The 21,175-nt window shown below is 44.8% G+C and overlaps 1 protein-coding gene and 1 non-coding gene across 3 annotated transcripts in view; both read right to left on the minus strand.

The window, feature by feature from the left end:
- The window catches only part of IGF1R (insulin like growth factor 1 receptor), a 312,032-nt gene that overhangs the window by 136,664 nt on the left and 154,193 nt on the right, over positions 1 to 21,175 (minus strand). The gene's annotated exons all lie outside the window — the stretch shown is intronic.
- On the minus strand, positions 14,588 to 14,694 carry LOC132361910 (U6 spliceosomal RNA). Its single transcript, XR_009502174.1, has one exon. It is a non-coding gene; the product is annotated as a U6 spliceosomal RNA (small nuclear RNA).

Genomic DNA, 21,175 nt, shown 5'->3' on the forward strand with positions numbered 1-21,175 from the left:
GGCTTGAGCTGCCCCAGAAACCTAAGGCAACTCGTGGAGGCCAAAGAGGAAGGGGAAGGCAGATGGGGAGAGACCCGCCAACCAGGATCGACATCTGTTCTTTCTACCATACTCCATACACACAGGTGTTTCTGAATTACTGGATCTTTGAAAAGGGCGGTCTGCACACAAATGCAGTATGAAGAATGATGATTCTAAAGGAAAATGTATAATGGAACAGTAAACACACAAACTCCTGATGGCCTGCTATGGGCAAGGTACCAATCAGCTCTTGGAGTTATTGGTCGGAATTTCAGGGAGAGTCCTGAGGGCTGGGCGCTCAAATCACAGATGGTCAGGGAAATCAGTGAAAGACCCCTGATTAGGGTCAGGGAAGCTTCAGAGGGAGAAGGGCATGATGAACGCCACAGGAGAGAAAGGCAGATGTTTCAGAGGGGAGATGAAGTGGGCACAGGCAGGAGGGCTGTAATTGTTAGAACATGAATTCCAATCGGAGAGGACTGGGCATGTGGGCTGGGGGGTCAGAAACAGCGTCTCAAGCAATGCCCGTTGTGCAGGAGTGTGGGACACCCCTTTGCAGGAGGGGAGAGCAGCCAGCTTTGGGATGCACAGTGAGGGTGAGTGGTGATGCTGCAAACATGTTCTCGTTTTCACTAACATTTAGTTAAGAATCAACACAACAGGTCCAGACTTCAGCCAGCGTGGAGGGAGTGTGGGCAATAGTACAAGAAAGCATCAAAAAGTCAGAGGGACCGGAAGGCTCAAAGGGAACAGAGCTGCCTCCCATCAGCCTTACGTAGGGGAAGGTGAACCCTCCTCTCATTCCTGTGACCAAAGCTGGGGATGCTTTGAATTTCACTGCCCCAACACGTGGGATCACATAACACTCTCTCCTACACACTGAGAGATCCGGAATGGATGGCACAAGAGGTGAGTCTCCCTCCCTCCCACTTCCCCACACACCCAACCTCTTCCAAAAACATCAAATCTTTTCTTCCGTAAATAATTGCAATAGGATGTCATAGCTTTTCCCAAACAAACAATAGCTGGATTGTGCCCTGTTTGCCATGGGCCCAGCCCAGCGCACACAAAGGCCTGCTTTCACGGGCTGGGCCTCTCTCTGCTGCAGAAGGACGGGTATGATTCCCCCTCCTCATTTATTCAGCAACTTCACTGCAGTGATTCCTTTAGGAAAGGAAGAGGCTGTTACCAGGAGGAAAAGGAACAGCACCCATTAAAGACAATGGCCATTGTTCCCCAGGTTTTCCCTCGCCTTTGACTTCATCCAGAAAGCTCTCCTTTCACCAGAAGAGAGCTGTTTGCTCTAAAATTCCAATCACACAATTTTATGCTGGTGATTTCTTTTAAACTTTCTATGAAATGTCATCCATGATCTTAAATTGTAATAAGCTGAAACTTTCAAAATGTTCCTGTTTTTGTATCTTATATCTTCATACTCTTTGGGAATTAAATTGAATTTAAGTGAGCGCCTATATTTTTGTACTAATTCCTATTCCTGGTTTAAAAAAAAGTGTGAACTAAAGAATAAAACTCATTACTTTATAGGTGTTGCTTGAAAAATACATCATTTGTGTTTAAAAATATAAAGCATTATGATTCCCTTTCAGAATTTAAGTTTGATTTTCCCCACAGGTACAAGAAAGTGCCTCAGCCAGAATGCCCTTATTTACCAGTTAGAATATTTCCACTAAGAAAGCTTAAAAATCATCTTTCTATTTCCAGTAATTCAGAATGGCCACTCTCCCAGTCTGAGCCACTGACATTTGACACAAAGAGGTTTCTTCTCCTCCTATTTTAATGGTCTTTCTCCTACTCACCTCTTTCACTCTCCCAATTTAGATGAAATGGAGTTTCAAATGGCCAAGATACTAATAAACCCTCTGAAAGCCATCTGGAGAGCTTATACATTTTTGTTTTTCAAACCATGTCAACAAACCATATAAGGCTACAGCAATCAATGCGACATTGGGGCAGAAAAAGGACCTTTAGCTGCATGGTAAAGTGTTCTTCTGAAGGGATTTATCATTCATGCCAGTAACTTAAACTAAAATGTATTTTAAAGTTTAATCTTGGTTTCTCGATAGGACCTAGTGAGGCGAGGAGTCCACAATCATGTGCTTCATTTGTTATGAGGCTCAAGTAGGAGACTCCGGTTTATTCAGCATTGCACTGACTTTGCTTATCTCACGATTGACAAAACACTTGAGAGATGCTTTCGCATTTGCCTGGGCTTCAGCACTGAAAGTAAAAAACCTCGACTATGCCAGACCAGAGTCTATTATGGACCTTTTCCCATTGGATGGAGCTAGGTTGTCAAAACTCATTGTGATTTTCCACATATGGAGTCATAATGATGGAGCTGGGTTGGGTATCTCCAACCTACTTCACCAGAAGAGGAAATTCTCAGTACTCGGGCTCCGCTACACCTTTTCTCCAGTCTCAGAGCTCAGACATAAGGAATTGATGGGTCCACTCTGCATCCAGTAAATTGCCCTAATCTTCATCCATTTCTCAGCATATGACAATCTCAACATGTTTTATAATGGTGGGTTTACTGTTACTCATGTATGGTGAGACCAGCAGATCAGGAGACGACTGCCACTGAAAAGACAGTTTGTTACCTGCAGTTCCCAAGAGGAGTGCTGCACCAGGCCGCACAGAGCCACACAGGGAAGCACCAGGTCGGTCAGGAGGCAGAGGGAAACATGAACAAGAGCTTTAATTGTGGCTTCTGCAGAAAGGAATGGGTGAGGCAGGGTAAGCAGGCTTAGGATTGGCTGGAGTTGAATACTGCAGTGGGCTCCGGGGTGTAGGGGCTGTCCCTAGTTGGCTGGTACCTGGCCCTGGGGTGAGGAGGGCAGGTGGATAATGGACCTGAGTGTGAGAGCCCTATATGGGAGCTGGAAGGACAGAGGAGGGCATGGGCTCTGGATTGCTTAGTTTACACATGAAAGGTGTACTCACTTACTGTCTCTAGATATTAACTAGTTCTGGGAGGGACAGTCTCTCCAGAGTGAGCAAGGCCTCAAGATATCAAAGCACCAGAATCACAGAACACAAAAAGGCATGATTAATAGAGAAAGGTAGCACAAGTCAATTAAGTCAAAACTTTCATGGCCCCAGGTAGTAACCTTCGTTCAAGTCAAAGAGGACGATGAGAACATCTGAAGAGGAGCTCCCCATTCATCAGCACTGCCAGCAAAGCCACTTAAACCACTGCTTTTCAGCTGAAGATTAGAACAGCATAAGAGAAAGGAAGTGGGTCTATGGACTTAAGATAATGGGCTGATGGTCGCTTGCCAACAGTAGTACATTTCATGACACTTGTGAAGGCAGCTCATCTGGAGTCAAGTACACGGGGATGATCCAGGGGTAAGCCCAAGGACAAGGCCTCAAAGAGGGACCTGGACAACATACATACGAAATTCAAAGATAAAGTTGAGAGCAAGGGCAAATAGATAAAAACAGGATACAAAAAGATCAGGTTGGAAAGAGGGTCCAAATCTTATACAACAAAGTTTAAAAAGTTCTATGAAAAATAACAAAAATGTAAGCATAATACACTGGTGACGTGGCTAACAGCTGAAAGGGTCAGAGAGTCCAAGGTGCTTTGCTGGCCCATGTCAATGAGTTCCAAAAAGATGACACGGTCTTCAGCTGCATCCCAGGGGCCATGGCATCCAAAATAAGGCTAGTCAACAGTCTGGGTCTGATATCTATTGGCTACAACCCTCAAAGATGGCATTTTAATTCTCCGGGACATGGTTTAGAGGGTTGTTAAACTAGAATTTATCAAATGGAGTAAAGAACAGGTAAAGGAACAGGAAATGTTGAATCTGGAGAAGGAAATATTCAGAGGGTACAGAATAGCTATCCTCACATATTCAAAAGGGCAACTATCTTGAAGGGATATTTGACTTATTTTTTATGGTTCATAAGATACAAATAGAACCAACACAAAGGAACCAGGTTATAAGGAAGTAGGGTTTTGTTTGTTTCTAAAAAGGAGGAATCTTCTAGCGTTCTTAAGTTGTCTGAAAATGAACCAAGTTGCCTCATAAGATGAAGAGGTTCTTGGACATGGAGGTGTCCAAGGAGAGACTAGTTAATCGTCTACCAAATACACTGGTGTTCAGTAAACTTTTTCTGTAAAGAGACTCGAAAGCCGTGCTGTTTGTGTCACAACTCCTTAGCTCTGCCATCGTAGCAAGAAAGCAGCCACAGAGGTAAGCAAAGGAGTATGAATGTGTTCCAATAAAACTTTATTTACAAAAACAGGTATGATGGGCTTGCTTTGGTGGCATGGGCTATCGTTTTTCAAACCTTGAGTCAAACTTAAGAAAATTATTTGGAATCTTTGATTTATAAGAGAATTGCTCACTTATAAATAAGATATAAAGGGATGGCCATATACATACATAAATGTTCAATAAGTATTGCTCTTCTCAAGATTAATTTATCCCATAAGACTAAAATAAAACATTTTAACTTTTCGTCTTTAAATGGCAGAGTACTGGTTTGGGGGTGAGGTGGGGAATCTTATCTAAAACATGTCACACTGTAATTCGGCAATAGTTAGGTTCTAACACATCAGATTGATATAATGCAGATACTAAGCAAACAGCACAGCCACTGACCACTAGAAAGCAGAGAGCAGGGCGCTGGTCAGGTTACTCAAAGACGCAAGGAAAAAACTGCCCCCCGCCCCCTACGTCTTCCACCATAAAGTTCCATACCCTGGGCCCCATTTTCTAAGGTTGGCCTTCACTCAAACCATAAAACTGACTTTCATGACCTCTCCTGACCTCTTTTTTGCTTAGTTCACCCAAAATCCCCAAGGTGAGGACCGGTTTGGATCCCCCTCAGGATGGAGCACATCTACAGAGCTCCTGCCAAGCCCTGTGTTAGTCCTGGATGTCCCAGGTCTTCTCCCACCTAGACCCCACAGTAGGGGTAGTGGGTTCTCATTACATTAACAAAACACAACACAGGGAACACAATTTTAGCAACAAAGATGGAGGATGGGAAACCCATTGGAACCATTTCCCTCCAAAGCAGTTGAGTCCACTGCAGACACTCCCCGAGGGCTGTGTGGACACGTCTGGCTGTCATGGCAGAGCGCTTATGCAGCACTTTATGTGGGAAAATGGAACCGACCAACGTTTTCTTTAAGTATTCCTCAAAACCAAATGAGTCTTCTCTGGGGTTGAATCCAGAAACTCTGAGGCTATGTGCACAGGATTTATAATCTGGTGTCTATGCAGCAGAGTTATAAAAACACAGAATGGAGAAAAAATGGCAGTTTAAGAGCCTGCTAATTCACTGCCAGTTCACTGCGGTGGTTCACGTCTCTTGGCTGGCAGGCAGGCAGCACTCCCAACGCCCGGAGCCTTGGTGCTGGGCAAGCCTCTCGAGCCGGCAGGACCTGGGAGGCATGGAGCTCACGCTGACAGCTCTTCTCCGGGATCTACCTGAGCATGAGCCAGCACTTCCAGCTCCTGACCCTGAGGTGGTGGAGTCCAATCTCAGTTGCTCTGGAAAAGACTAACCCAAGTTTACAACAGGAGGTCGGTAAGCCTCCCAGCACCCTGAAGTGCCGCTAGCCGTGCCCCGAATCCCTGTGCCACCCTGAGGCTGCCTCCAGTACGTGCCCGGGCAGAGTCAGGGTCAGGGCTCCGTGGAATGTCAAAGGGGCTCAGCCAGAACCTTGGGACATGTGCCCTGCTCAGAGTTTCATTATCCACACCAGAGCAAACCTGCAGTCACCTCACCTAGCACCTGGAGGGCCTGGAACCTTCAGGATAGGTCCGCATCTAAAAACCCGCTAATCTTAACTGTCTGATAGGAATCTTTCAAGAACATACTTCCCCTATCCCTGCACAGACGCTAAGTGAAGTTCATGTCATATTCATCATCATGACTCCAGTACAAAAACCCATAAGGGCCTATAGTGTTCTCAGTGGATGGATATTAAACTCACCTGCCTCTTAAGTTCCCATGTGTTGTTGGCAACACAGGTATACACAGTAGTCCTGGAGGGCTAAATAGTCATTCCTATAACCACTGTTCTTTCATTGCAAAACTGCTGCACTGGCAATATTAAAAATCAAAGTGAAATAATTCTTCATAATTTATCCCACAGCTGGAAACATGTTTGAGGGAGATAAACATATTGACGAGGAAAATGGAAATCTTTCAACTTCAGGTTTCAGAATTAATGAAAGGCTATTTAGTTGTAGTTATCTAATTTGGTGCTAACTGATATCCCAATACCTTATTATTATTTTTAAATTCTTTCTAATATTAATAGCTCTTACACCAACAACTGTGACTTTCCCTTGGGTTGATCTAAGCTCCTCGTGGGGATACCCAACATCACTCTGTCCCATGCCATGCTGTCACAAATGCCTGTCCTGAACAACATGTATTTGGTGTTTTTGTATCACAACTTATTTACCACACAAAAGTGACACCTCAACCATCAAAAAGGAATGTTCATTGGAGCTGCTCTTAGAGAATTTTCCAATTACAAGACAATATCTATAACGAAAACTTGTAGATCAAACATTCTGACTAAATTTACAAATAATGACTCTGCAAGGAACGTTACTATTTTCATACAGCTGCTGTTGTTTCCTCTGAACGTACACTGTGTGAAACATAGAGGCTTTCTTTTGTTTGACAGAAAATCCTAACTGCTGGATGAAAGAAAAAAAAGCCAGGGGACAGTGCATGCATTAATGACTGGTGATGTTGACAAAAGTGACGATGGCTTACACTTCCATGGACAGTGTTCTACTGTGGTCCAGGCACCACTGTAAAGTCCTAATGGTCATTGGTTCACTTAAACCTCACAAACCCTCGAGGGGGCACCACTGTTCATGCCATCTTACAGAGGGGGAAACAGAGGCACAGGTGTCACAGCCAGTAAGCAACAGAGCCAGGGTGGAACCCCATCTGGCAGCAGTTGATGGCTTTAGCCCCTACCCTTTCTCTGAGCATACATCCACATCTGAAACTATGCTGGGAATCTAAATTTAACAAGCTCCATACAACCAAAATGCCTCAGACAGCACAAAGGAGTACATTTCTTGTACAAGTACATGTTGCATAAGGAAAGTCTCTAGAAAGCTGCCTAGACCGTATATGGTTTGGGAAGGCAAAGGGAAGCTCCAAGGGACAAAGAATCCATCACACTATGTGGTTCCTCTGTTAACACATCCAGGATGCAGCCTCCCTACTTGGGAGAATCTAAGCTTTATGATTAGTATGTTTTTAGCTGTTAAAAATGTGAAACTACCTCCAACTTATTTGAATCTATAAAAATCCCACCATGCTACAACGAACAAAGCATCGTACTGAGGAGCTGTGAGCCAGGCACAGGGGGATGATCTGAGAGGGCTGGGGATGAGCAAGGCAGCTCTGACTTCAATGCCCACGGAACACGTCATATCAGAACTTATGAAACTTTCAACTTGCATGATATTAACTGTCGTGTCAGGTTTAGGGCCAGTTGTACCCTAAAACACTTACGTCAATATTTTGTGGATGCCTGATGTTGGTAAATACACAACCTTGTCTATCACTTACTAACACCAGAGAATGGACTTTTCCAGGCACAGGACCACTCCTGGCTTTCAGCACATGTCCACAAGAAGGACTAGGGCAAGAGTCATCCTTAGCTTTTCTTCTCTCAATGCTGAAAAAAACACTGTGAAAGAATTCCCATAGGAGTTCTGGTAACACCTATTAGAAGGTGTTTATTTAATATATATTCCCACACATGCCAATTATAGAGAGAGGCTCCTATTATTCAACCAGAATTTTTTAAAAAAATTTGTTTTTAGCTCTTATCAAGAAAAAATGAAGGGAAGGGAGGGGCAGAACTTTCAGCTGGGAGATACTAGCACAGGCGCTGCAAGATGGGCTGGGCCCACACTGGCCTCACAGTGTCAGTGTGGCACACGGAGCTGAGCCCACTTCAAGGGGGCTTAGCAGATGGACAAGGCATTGCGGTTACATTCTTACCTTCTTAGAGAGCTGCACGCCTCTGACAGAAGCATCATTCATTTGCTCCCAGCTCTTCCTCCTGCACCCCGTCTCCCACTTTCTTGCCAGGCTAGCCCCAGACTTTCCAAACATAAGAAGGAAGAGGAGAGGGGATGTGGGGAGAGAGACTGCATTTTGTCCTGAGGTGCTCGCGGACTAGCTGTACAAGTGGAGTGACAACCACAGGAAGGAGGCCTCCTTGGAGAGTTCCCAGAGCTGCTGCTGCACTCAAGAAACAGCTGGTCAGGGGCAGCAGGGAGGCCTTCTTCCCTGGAGCCCAGAGGTGAGGAGGGGGGTTGGTGGGAGGGGGCAGGAAGGGCTGACAAGAGGACATGTGACGACTCTTTCTGTACCTCTCTCTGATACGTAAGACAGTCCTGGACCATTGGCCTACTCCTGGGCCTCACCAAAATCACTGTGCCGACCCATCCCGGCCCTCCCCACAATGTTCCTAAGTAGCTCACCGAAAGCACAGAAAAGATTAAGACAAAGACAGACTCTAACAGAAACTTGAAACCGGTAAGGAACCAGAGACTGGACGGGAACGTGTGTGGGTCCACGTTGATTCTGGCCCTTTGCAGACACACATCTGCACCTGCCTCCTGCCCGGTCCCCTAACAAATTCTGTCCAATACTCACCCTGCAGAAGGGCCGTGGGAAGTGCATGGCCAGTGCTTTCCTAGTTCAAAGGACCAAAAATGCACTAGTCTTCCCTAACAAGCTGACAAACTATTAGAAATGGTTTTGGTCGTAAAGCCCGCCAATCAGAAAGAAAAGGGTATTTGAGTCCTTTATGTTAGCTAACAAAAAATAATTTATGATAATAACTTATCAGAGATACTTTAGGATTTTAGAGGTTCTTTTAAGGGCCACAGTTAAAGGTTTTATTGGTTAAACAAGACAAGAAAAACAAATCCTTCTTCCTGACCCTCCTTGAGTTATCACAGGTCACCACTTACAGGGCAACTAAGAGAGACAAGAGGGGCTGCATTTCAGGGGTGCTGGAGGTGAGGGTGGGCAGATGCAAAGTGCCTTGAATCACCCCCACACACAAAGATACCATATAAACACACTGACACCTTCTGGAAAGGATGAGCACAAAAGCACATTAACATGTTGCCTGCCATTTGGAAGACTGGTCTTGTTGCTCTGCCCAAACATAGGGTCTATGAGTGCCTGCTTCGGGGAAAACAATCCTCGAGGAATATTAGCCTTGTAAAAAATGAGAAACATTCCACCCAAAGTGAGTATCAGCTTTGGAAGGGGGTGGGGAACAAGACCTATCCAAATTTCTTCTACTTTTCACTTGCTTGCCAACTCTGGCAGCAGAAAGTTTAAACAAGAGTATCCTCAAATGCAATTTCCCTGTACCTTAGATACTCCACTAATACCCCAGGATTTTGAATCATGCATCATCTAAATGCAAACCTTAAATATAAAACCACCCCAAAAGAAAATGTCCTTGAATATGGTGATGATTTCAAACTCTGGTGAATAATTATCCTGGATTTCTTACCTGCAAGGATCTCCCATTTTTGTTTATCCTCTCCAGTTCACTGTATCTTCAAACAAATGGATTAGCGAGTATTTTCTGAGTGGCTATGACTCAGAAAATACTCTTAGCACTCTCCTTCCCAACTCACAGTCACAATACTGTGTGTGCACAGTCCACCACCCCGTAACCTCCCCTTCAGGGTCTCCCCCTATATTACTTACCTTGCAGTGCAGGCTTTATCCTCCACAGTCTCGAAGCTAAATCAAGAAGCCAACTACTACCCTTCTTTCAAGAAGAAAAGGCATGTGTTTATTTCTTCCCTTTCACTTGTGCCTCCTAAATCCTTTGCCTTAGTCCCAAACCAGCCCTTGGGATACTGGCAACACGTAACACCATTCAGAAGAGGAAGATCACCCTGTAAAAATGGCACGATAATGCCTCAAACAGACATTTCACGGCATTCTAGAACTACAGAGAAAAGATTTTTTTATTCCTCTAAATAAATAATAACATAATAAATATATAAAACAGGCTACTCATTACCTCAGTGTTCGTACATCCCATCCAGCTATTATACATGAGCACTACCTGGTTAACCCATGACTATGGAACATAAATACATTCCTGAGGTCTGTACATTTTTAATTACCTTCAAGTTACTGAACCAGCTTAAGGGAAAAAAGAGAAAGCAGCAGTAGGAAACCACTTTTTCATTGTGTTTCAAGCCAGGTACAATTAAAAAAATCATTAGTTCAGTGTCAGCTTAAAGTAGAAACAAACAATTACCAATAGAACATTACATATTACATTTACTTTTCATTTCAAGTAGCACAGTTCTTGTCTGGGAAAACATAAAGAGCTATGTGTAAAAAAAATATAAGATAAACGAACCAAAAATTCTTAGGGGATCTGACTCGCTGAAGACCATGAACATGAGAGAGAAAAATATAGCGATATAAACAGAAGTGGCTCAAAATCTAAAATCATTAAATAAAAATCTTTCCCATTTGGAGTTCATAGCCGAGTATGTGTTTGTATGAGTACGTGTTTAATGCTCCATGGACCTGATGAACAGAATTCTAGTATCTCAACCACGAAACACTTGGAACCCGATGCCACATAAAAGCAAAGCAAAAGTCCTCTGAGCTTCAGGGAAAATCATTTATAAATATTCACAGTTATCTACTTTACCGAGAGATAGATAGACTAAGATCAGAATTCGCAATCCCTGCATACAGGGAGAATACACCAAATGCATAAAATATAAACATGCATAGATGTCCAAGGCCATTTAATTTAAGGAAAAGTTGGAGCCCCACATAGTAACAGATTCTGAGGCACCAGGTTTCACAATAGTGCCCTGGGATGCCAAGAAAATGATCCACATTAAAGACAGCAAAGTGCTGTTAATCAACAACAATTAAAGAGAAAAATGTAAGTATCTTGCACTCTGAGAAGGGAGCTTTGATTACTTGGGAAATCAACTCAAGCAAAAAACTTCTGTTCCAATGAGGCCAGACAAATACAATGCATACAGAAGATGTCTGCATGTAGACAAGACCATGGCTATGATGGGATCCATTCTTTCAATGTGAATTTGTCTAGTCTTTCCAGGAGGTAAGTTCAAAGCCTGTATACACTTTGCTCCCCAAAGTTGCTGCTGGTCAAAACATCTGAGACGCTTCTTGAATTTGACAATTCTGGCTTCCTTGACCTCACCGGTGCAATCCTCCACCCCCAAAACAAAACCCAAAACATTCCTCAGTCCTGCTTTATCTCCCCTCTTCCATTTTTCTACCCATCTTTCAGAAGGAGGAGGCCACAGTCCCTGCCTCTGCTGACAACTTAACCACTGGGCCATCCAGGGTGTGCTCTTTCAACTAAAATGGTTTTGCTGCCAGTGGCACAGTCATCCACTATAATACATCAATCTCCTAAATAAGGAAATACCCCCTTTGGAAGTGTTTTGCTCCCTCTCCTTCTATGGCAGTTCTCTCTTGTTCCTTCTTTTATTTCTTGTTGCAATCCTTCTCCATCCCTTCTCCTTCCTTAAGTCCTGAAGTCCTCCAAGGGCCTAGCCTGTGAACTTAAGTGACCTACCACTGTTAGTAGCAAGGCTCAGGCCAGAATCACATCTTAGAACCAGCCAGCCATGCCCTGGGTCAGCTTACCCCAACTTTTTTCTAATCAGGACCCCAACTGAACTTCAAAGCCAAAGCCATCGCTGTACCCAGAGCTGGCCCATGCAGTGTGCCTTTAATTCAGACCCTCACGACGTGGACACAGTGACATCATGTTGGCTGCTGGCCAAAAAGAGAAACTGGACAATTAGGACCCAAGACTAGCTGTTTATATCAAGTCCTCAATGCATTCCTTCTCATCCCTTCCTTTGGTATAATTGCAATGAAAGACTTTCCTTTTACAATTAAAAAAAAAAAAAAGAAACCGAACTCATATCACCCATGCCTAAAACAGCCCAGATGTGGCATTCAAGGCTGGGGAGGGGCATGTGGTGTTAACGGGACACATGACACCCACACAGGAGAGAAACCAGGGCAACCAGGAAAGCGAGTCAGGCATGCAATGGTGAGCTTCCACACTGGTGCTGGGCAATGGGCATTAGGGGCATTGCCAGTTGTGTTTATACAACATCAAAACATGGAGAGCTAAAGAAAGACGCTTGGCACATCTGGAGAGTTTGTGACATCAGGCATTAGGTGCCTTAAAGCACCTGGTTGCCACTAGCAATGGGGAGGGAAGGGTCCTATTTAAAAGCTGCAGCGAAAAAACAGCCTAATCGTCTCTATCTCTGTTCTCAGTGTCCACGTTGGAGAAGGGTGTGCTTAACTTCTCTGGCAGAACAACTTTACAATAGCATTATCCTTCATATACAGCCATGATGCCTCGGGGTAATTCTCTTCCCCCAACCATGCTCAAGGACACAAATCCGGCATTTCTGATTTGGGGAATCATTTTGAGGGTGGTGTGGATGGCCAGTCAGTTTGGGGTTCGCTCTTTGCGCACAGGACAGTCAGCGAGGACACTCCTCATCCAGGCTTAAAGCGCTCTTTGCGAGGACGGCGGCCCTCTGCCGGGGCTCACAGGGGCAGCTGTAACCCAGCCGCCCCTCTCTCTGGTGTTTGTTTTGATAGAGGTTCATTTATGCCCAAGACAATGCCTGCCCTCTTCTCTCTGCTCCCAGCAGGAAGCAGTGGCAGGGAGGGGGGCCAGCATTGTCACACAGCTTCCAATTCACACAACCCTGTGACCACAACAATGAGGCTTCAAGTGCCACAAATAATGAGCTGCCCACTGGGAGCAGGAGAGGGGGACAGGGCAAGGGAGACAGCACGTGCAGACCTGGGGCACCAGGTAGTAGGTGCCCAATAATCACCACTCCACTCTCAGGGCTGGGCACAGGGACCCCACCTGCCTCCTCTTGGGTGGCTTGGGGACAGAGGTGTAACCAAGGCCCCCAGGGATGACAAAGCCTTTTTTCCCCTTTTCCCAGTTCATTTCTCTTACCATTTCCTCCAACTAAATGAGCAAACACTCAGAAAAAACAAAACAAACAAACGAAAAAAAAATTAACGCACACAACATGCTTAGTGTTCTAATTTACACACAGTTGCACAAGGGGCAGAAAAGTCTAATTTGAATCGACAAAAAATGAACAATATCCTTTAAAATACAGCCGGGGCTAGATGGCTGGGAGTGAATGAAACGCATTACCCAACCAACTGCTGCTGTAACACAAGCCCTCTCCTCCCCCTCCTGGGCCTCATTCATAAAAAGCCTGCTTTGCCTCAGCAGCTGCAGGAGCCGGACTGGATTTGCCTCCGTGTTTTCCAAGACAGAGGGAAAACAAATGAAACAAAGAGAATCCCTCAGATTCCACCACCGAGTCTGCCTCCTCTAGGGAAGTTTGGGCTGCTTCTCTTGGGTCGCCAGGTCTGTCCCCCAAACAGGCGGAGGGCATTCTGCAGAGCTGCTTGTGGGGAGCAGGGTTAATGCTCACACACCCAGTGTGTTATTAAAGAAATTCCCATCTGCTGAGTCACATGCCGTATCTTTCACCACCCTGCTATTTAAAAGATAATAATAAAAAACAAAAATCGAAGGTTCTTCCTTGTTAGTAAATGGGGGCTGTCAGTTTATCTAAAGACTGCCGAATTGGGGTAGAGGTGGCAACACATTTCCAAAAGAGGTGGAATTTTTAAATTGTCCACTTTTAAATTGATAGCGCCATGCTCAAACTTTATACAGCCATGGTAGAAATCTTAGGAGGTTTTGTACAACTTTAATTCTTAATATTACTTTTCAAATTTCCAAACACACCAACAATTGATATGCTGCATCCTGGCAGAAGTCCCCCGAAGTCCAACCCTTTGCCATGGCTCCCCTCCCAGCAGAGCACCTTTCACCACCTCCCAGGCCCAGGGAGGCTGGTTCTTACAAAAGAACAAGCCTCGCTCAAGTACACAGTCCCTTAGGAAAGTCAGAAATCACCATGATAGATGGGAGGCTATCAAATTTTTTAGACTCAAAACCCTTCTGCAAAACAAGGCCTGAACACAAGAGCATGTTCTAATTTACCAGGAATCGGTTTTTTTTTTTTTTAAACATCTTTATTGGAGTATAATTGCTTTACAATGGTGTGTTAGTTTCTGCTGTATAACAAAGTGAATCAGCTATACATATACATATATCCCCATATCTCCTCCCTCTGGCGTCTCCCTCCCACCCTCCCTATCCCACCCCTCTAGGTGGTCACAAAGCACCGAGCTGATCTCCCTGTGCTATGCGGCTGCTTCCCACTAGCTATCTGTTTTACATTTGGTAGCGTATATATGTCCATGCCACTCTCTCACTTCGTCCCAGCTTACCCTTCCCCCTCCCGGTGTCCTCAAGTCCATTCTCTACGTCTGCATCTTTATTCCTGTCCTGCCCCTGGGTTCTTCAGAACTATTTTTTTTTTTTTAGATTCCATATATATGTGTTAGCATACAGTATTTGTTTTTCAAAAATATGGAACGCTTCACGAATTTGCGTATCATCCTCGTTCAGGGGCCATGCTAATCTTCTCTGTATTGTTCCAATTTTAGTATACGTGCTGCCGAAGCAAGCACACCAGGAATGGTTTTAATGCGAGAATTAAATAGGAACAGAGTGCAGGAAGAGGAGACAGGAATAAAACCATTCTTGTTGCCCTAATACCAGAGCTGTCTTCTGGTAAATTGAGATATAAATTCTCTCCAGAGACAAGATGATCAGAGTTATTAACTGGTCCCTTCTCGGCTCTTGCAAAACAGAAGTAGGGTTTCAAAATCTCAAATGGCAAGGGGTGTGGGGGAGTCTGCTACATTTCCAGAAAATCCTAACTTTAACACTACCATGCCTCTGTAATCCCGCCCTGCTCATCAGGGCTGGGGCCCAGGGGGTCACATTCCTGCGTGCTCCCCGCCACTCCCTCCCCCACCCCCAGACTATAATAGAAGCCCTCAGTGCTCTTGTGCAGTAAACATTCATTGCTACCACATTCTCTCCCCCCCAGGAAGGCCTCCCCCTCCCACCTTCACCCAGGGACTGACAGCCAAAGAAATGAGAAAATGATGTGGAGATAGCAAATGAATCTTGTAAGATACCTGGTCTGTAATTAAATCACAATAATTCTATAACCTCTTCAAAGGCAACAATGTCAAGATAACAAACTGAGAGCAAAATAAACAAGTCTTATAGAAATTACACCAACCTTTATAAAGAGATTACCTAGTGGCTGCTGCCCGGATTCCACAACCATTTTTTTTTAACTAGTCTCAGACCTTCTGACCATAGTGTGGGAGTTCCCATGTAGAAACCTGCAGACCTGTGGTTCTCTATGTATTTTCTGTGACCATGAACATGCTTTACAGGTAAGGGGAATGTACCCATGATCATTTTTTGAGGGGGCCCATGGAAGAAGGAGATAGATGAGTCATATAATGGATACAGATTTAGTGAGATTTTAATACCTAAATTGTCTCTGGCCCCATTCGCAAACAACTGGTAATCATCAAAATGTTTCTTAAGCCCTTGGGTGTGGGCATGGTTACCCAAAGACATGGTAACTTCCCTAAAGGAACAATAAAATACACCCTAGGGCGCACATCAATTAATCAAGTTTGGCCCTAACTAAATGTGTGGTATAGGGCAAGATACCTTATAAGCTCTCTGTCCATCAGCGTCCTCATCTATAGAATGGATATAACAATGAAGCTGACTCTTGCAGGGTTGTCATAAGGGCTGATACAGAATAAGTGCTCAATAAATATTAGTTGCTGTTGCTAAGTTGTCACTATGTCACCTCACCCCCATCTAAACTCTCTGCTGACTTTCCAACACAGAGAACAAAATCCTTTTTTTTCTCTGTCCCACGTGATGATTTAGCTGTGCCCACCCTCTGCCCCTCGCTCATGGGCTCCAGCCCCACGACTGTCTCTTCCTCTTTCTCTGCCGTCCCATACGCATCCCATATGCATCTGCCAGTCCTGTTGGCGCCTTGGGATTCCAAGTGCATCTCCCAACAACCTTCATCATTATCCTGGTCTAAGATGCACATTCTCTGCCCTGGATCATGGCAACTGCCACCTCCTACTGGTCTCTCTGCTTCTGTCCCGGCCCTAGAGTCTACTGTCAACACAGAAGCCGGTGTCACCCCTCTGCTCAGAATCCCGCCATCTCCTGTCCCAGTCAAAGCCAAGGTCTTCACCATGGCCCCCTGCCCTCCAGCCTCCTGACTTTCCTGCAACCCTTCCTTTAGGTCTCTGCCCGAATGCCATCTCACTAGAGACCCCCTCTGAGCACCCTACAGAAAAGAGCACCCCACTCAGCACAGCCCCCAGCCCGCCCTGATTTAACAAAAGCTCCATGAAGGCAGAGACTCATCCATGGCTCTATTCCTGTACTGAGAACAGCGCCTGGCACAGGGCAGGTGCCCAGAGAGTGTGGGGTGAATAAACAGCCCTGCTCCCCATATGCACACACCCCAAGATCGTCCCCACATTGGGGCCTTTCCACCTATGGTCCCCTGCCACCACATCCCCATGTCTCCTTCTGGCTGACTCATACTCTCAGGGCAAACGTCCCCTCCTCCGAAAGCCCTTCTCTGAGAGTCCAACCCCAACCCCCCACCACCACCAGTTATTCATCTATTCTTGCTCACAGCACTCATCACTGTCTGACATTGTGACTTGATTATGGTCTGTTTCTGCCACTAGCACGTTTCCATCACTGGGCCCTCAGTGGCTGCAACAGTGCACCCGAGCACCTGGCCTGTGTTTCTGAAGAATGGTGGTGCTTGTATTGATGTTCTTTACAAAGGAAATCTGGGAGCGGGGCGTGAGGGCCTATTCTTCCCCGTGCCATACACTCCGAAAGTTCTCCTTCAAGGCAACACCTCTGGCGCCTGCAAACGCCTGCCGGCTGATGGGCTCCGTGGTCGCCTGCAGAAGCACTCAGCAGCTAAGAGGTTATTTGTGTGCAAAGGAAAACAAACCTCAGTTACTAAATAACAGCTCAACATCTGTCACCACAGAGGAGCAACTCTACACACAGCCAATGATCCTGCACGGCATGACCTGTCCAAACACCAGGTGTCAGCTCCGCTTCCCCCTGAGCGGGCTTGAGCGCGGTCATCACAGCTGCCTGAGGACACCGCTCAAAACCAGCGCCCCGACCCCAGCGCCCAGCCCCCTGGCCTCTGATGCACTCACTGCCTGCACATCAGAGACATCAGGTGACTTCCTTGAACAAGAAAAATCGCCTGCAAGGCCGCAGGTGGGACTTTAATGGTGCTGCTGTCGTGACCTCGGGGAAACCAGGACCACAAAACGTGACTGTGGGCACTGCACACATAGGGCGGGGGGAGAGCCATGGAAGATGTGGGGGACCCACTCCAACACGAGCACCCCGCAAACGAGGTGGAAGCAAGCTCACCCACCCCAAGAGACCCCGGGCCCCCGGCCTTGAGAGTTAGATGCACCGTCAGAATTCCAACAGGATTCATTAGCGAGAGTGTTCAAACAAACCCAGTGTGAACACGCACTCAGCAAACATTGACTGGAGCTTTGGTAACGGAGGCTCTGTCTAGGTGCTTGGGAGACATGGGGAAGAAAAACAAAAAGATAAGATCCTTGCCCTTGTAAAGCTTGTGTGGGTCTAAGGGAGACACAGACAGAGAAAATATACGAAAGACTTAATTATTAAGTAAGTTAAAATCATATATTAGAAAATAATCAATGGAGAAATCCAGATTAAAATCACCAATTACTAGTCACGAGACCTCAACAGCTCAGACTGTGGATGTGGGTTTCAGAGACATCTGAGAAGTTATGCTATTTGCCAGACAAATGTGTTCCCATTGTAATCTAAACTGCAGGACCAAGCTATCTGTGTTGCGCTTGTTCCCTGCAGGATTCTCAGCTCAAGAAGAATATCAGGCACAGGTCAGAGGCTCAGCAGCATTTGCTGAAGAAATGAAATGCTCACCACCAAGTTCTCACTTCTGTGACAGAACCTCCCAAAGGTGAGGGAGGGCCTGGGCTTTTACAACAGATCCCAAACAAAACCAAACACACACACACACACACACACACACACACACACAGAGGCACCTTTACCTCTCCTCCACCCCCATCCCAAGGGGGCACAGGAAGGTCCACTACAACCTGCCAGCACAGTGCCCAACACAACACCTGGGCCCCACAGTCCATGTCTCCTGCTGGCCACCTCTTCCTGGGCTGGGGTGCTCACGGACCCTGTCCAAGCTGAGCCCTGGGCCGCCTGCAGGGCTACACAGTGGAGCACAATCCACCCATGAGGCAGAGATGGATGAGTGTGCAAGCACTGTCCTTCAATACCTCCAGTATTTCAGATATCCAAAAAGTACATTATAAACCTCAGCGGTGATCTAGTTAGCTTGTTTGCAAAAGATAATTTAAATAGGTGTTTCAAATTACTAGGAAGAAAGCATGACCAGCACAAAGGCATGTTCCATCTAAAAGCAGCAGTTCCCAGGAAATAGCATTTGTAAAATACGCTTATTAAAGTTAGATCATTTCTTCAAGAAACATAATTCTAACATAATAATTTGAGTTTTGTAATTTTTAACTTACTAATACATGTGGGTATGTTTTTTAAGACATAAAGTACATGACTATTTAACCAAGCCTAGAGGGCAAAGTTAAAATAACACAGCATACAGGTTAAAGTGAGCTTTCTTAATGGCTCTTTCCTTTCCCACCCTCTTTCATCCCACTTTTAGAAACTTCAGTTAAATAAAAACTTACCTTTTAGCTATTTCCTAGATAATTTACAACTGCTATAAAACATTCAATTCTTTTCCCACTACTTTATTACTTAAGGAGTTGAGGGTTAAATGTTATTAATTTTCACATAATTTAGTGCTTATACATCAGCAGATCCAGATTCTTCCTTAAGCCAACCCACAGTGAGGTTAAGGTCAGGGAAAGAGTCATGACTTCTGGTCCAAACTGATAGCAACATTAAGGTATAAACAATCAGGCCATAGCTTAGAAGAGAGCAGAGAAGGTCACAGATTACACGGTGCTGACGTCTGCACAACAAGGTTGAAGACTCAAGCCCAAAATGATGAGGGTCAAGAGGTGAGGGATTCTTGCTTCAGGGAGACACTAGGCACATTTTCCAGTTGAGTTCGCAGTGAATCAAGGTCACTTGGTATTGTGTTTCCCGAACTACTGTAGAGGAAAGGCTCTGAAATGATTCTGCTTTGAAGTTCACGACTGATTTCGTTACAACCAAATGACAGCAAACATTGGCACAGCAGTTGCACATAAAAGTGCTTCAGAGGACGTTAGCTAGGAAACGGAACTTTTTACAGACAAATCAGACTGTCACTTATCTAAAGGAGACGGTTTGTTTACTAACTGATTTTCAAGTCCATTTTGTGAATAAAAACAGTAGTTGGCCTATCCTGGAGAACCACTCGGCTGTTAACAGAGCTGTGTGGGACATACACGCTTCTTCCTCTACCTCTGCTCCCTTCCTTCTCCCACACAATCCACCTAAGCCCCACCGCGGGCATCTGCTCTCCACTGCAGACTGTAGCCTATACACCCACCCATATTTAGGGAAAACCATCTCAGACAGCTGGCACGAAATCAATGTCCACCTGAAAAGTACCTCTGAGAGCCATCTAATAAAGTCCAAAACCATGGCCATGAATACCAAACTGTGGAAGTCTAGACTGGTTTTTCTAAATGAGACAAGGAAAGTACTCCGTGTGCAACATCTTGTAAACCCACAGCTGTTGAACAACGTCTTTCAGTCACAGAGCTGAACGCAGAGGAGACAGCCATTTTCACAACAGCATTTCTTTTCTGGACGGGAATGCACAGGGCGCTTGTCATGGCCAATACATAAGCACTGAGATCAGGTAACTTACCATCATGCACCTTGCTTCATCTCAAAAACTAAAACTGTGCACCTAAAGTCACCCTCATTTTGTGCCTTTCTGCAAAAGTGAAGCTATTAAAATCTGAGCAAAAGAATAAATACAAATATTTCAGAACATTCTACCTTTAAGGGTCCCAAAGATTCAAGGGTGTTCCCTCTTAGAATAGTTTTATCTTCATTGAAATAAAAGGGTCTTAATATAGTCTTTTTCCTACAGATCTCTGGGTGTAAATTACAGATTGATGTCAATGAAGTGGAAGAAATTTGAGGAAAAGGATGTTTCTTTCATAAAATATTATGCATCAGAGTATACATTCTAAGCTATAAATATTTAGCAAGGGATAATATGACATATTTACTAATATTTCTGTCAAAATAACAACATCTAAACTGTCACTTTAACAAGCTACCTTCTCCTTGTGTTTTAGTATAGAGAAGTGTTGCTATACAATCTCTTTTTAAAGAGAAACATACTGTGATTGCAGCTAAAACTGGGAGTAACCTGAGTCCGTGACTTAAAGGGCAGAACTAATAAGCCCTATTACTACAGTGATAACAGTAACAGGAGCATTTGATTACGTATGGCTCTCCCTAAGCCCTGAAACATTAGAAGGCCTCCATTTTCATTACAAATGTTTGAAAATGCTTTTAAAACGGATTCATTTATTGACAATATAAGGTTTTTTTTTTTTTTTAAGTACTTGCGTTCCTTTCCTAAAAGGGAGACATTTTGCTGTTTGTTAATTTTCACATCTGTCAGCAACTGACAACTGGATCTGTTGAGCAACCATTTATTCTTTTTGACAAAGAAACTTCATATAAAATTGGAATGGAATTTTATGATCAAGTGCAAGAGAATCTGGAGCAACTTCACAGATGGTAACATCTAACAGTGCAAAGACCCCAGAGGTTCTCGTGCAGTGGCCCTGGGGAACAGGCCAGCCTTTGTATTGGTATAGAACAGACAGGCCTGGAGCTTTTCAGGAGGAAAAAAAAATCAATACAGCAATATACAATGCCAGACAAAGCTACATGTGTTTACAGAGTTTTAGCACATAGAAACATCCGGTTCAAAAGCTTGTTGAACTCAAATCTGTATTTGGTCTGTCACAAGCAACCCACCACCACCTCTCAAAA

This window comes from Balaenoptera ricei, chromosome 2 (assembly GCF_028023285.1).
Source record: "Balaenoptera ricei isolate mBalRic1 chromosome 2, mBalRic1.hap2, whole genome shotgun sequence".
Classification (NCBI taxonomy): Eukaryota; Metazoa; Chordata; class Mammalia; order Artiodactyla; family Balaenopteridae; genus Balaenoptera; species Balaenoptera ricei.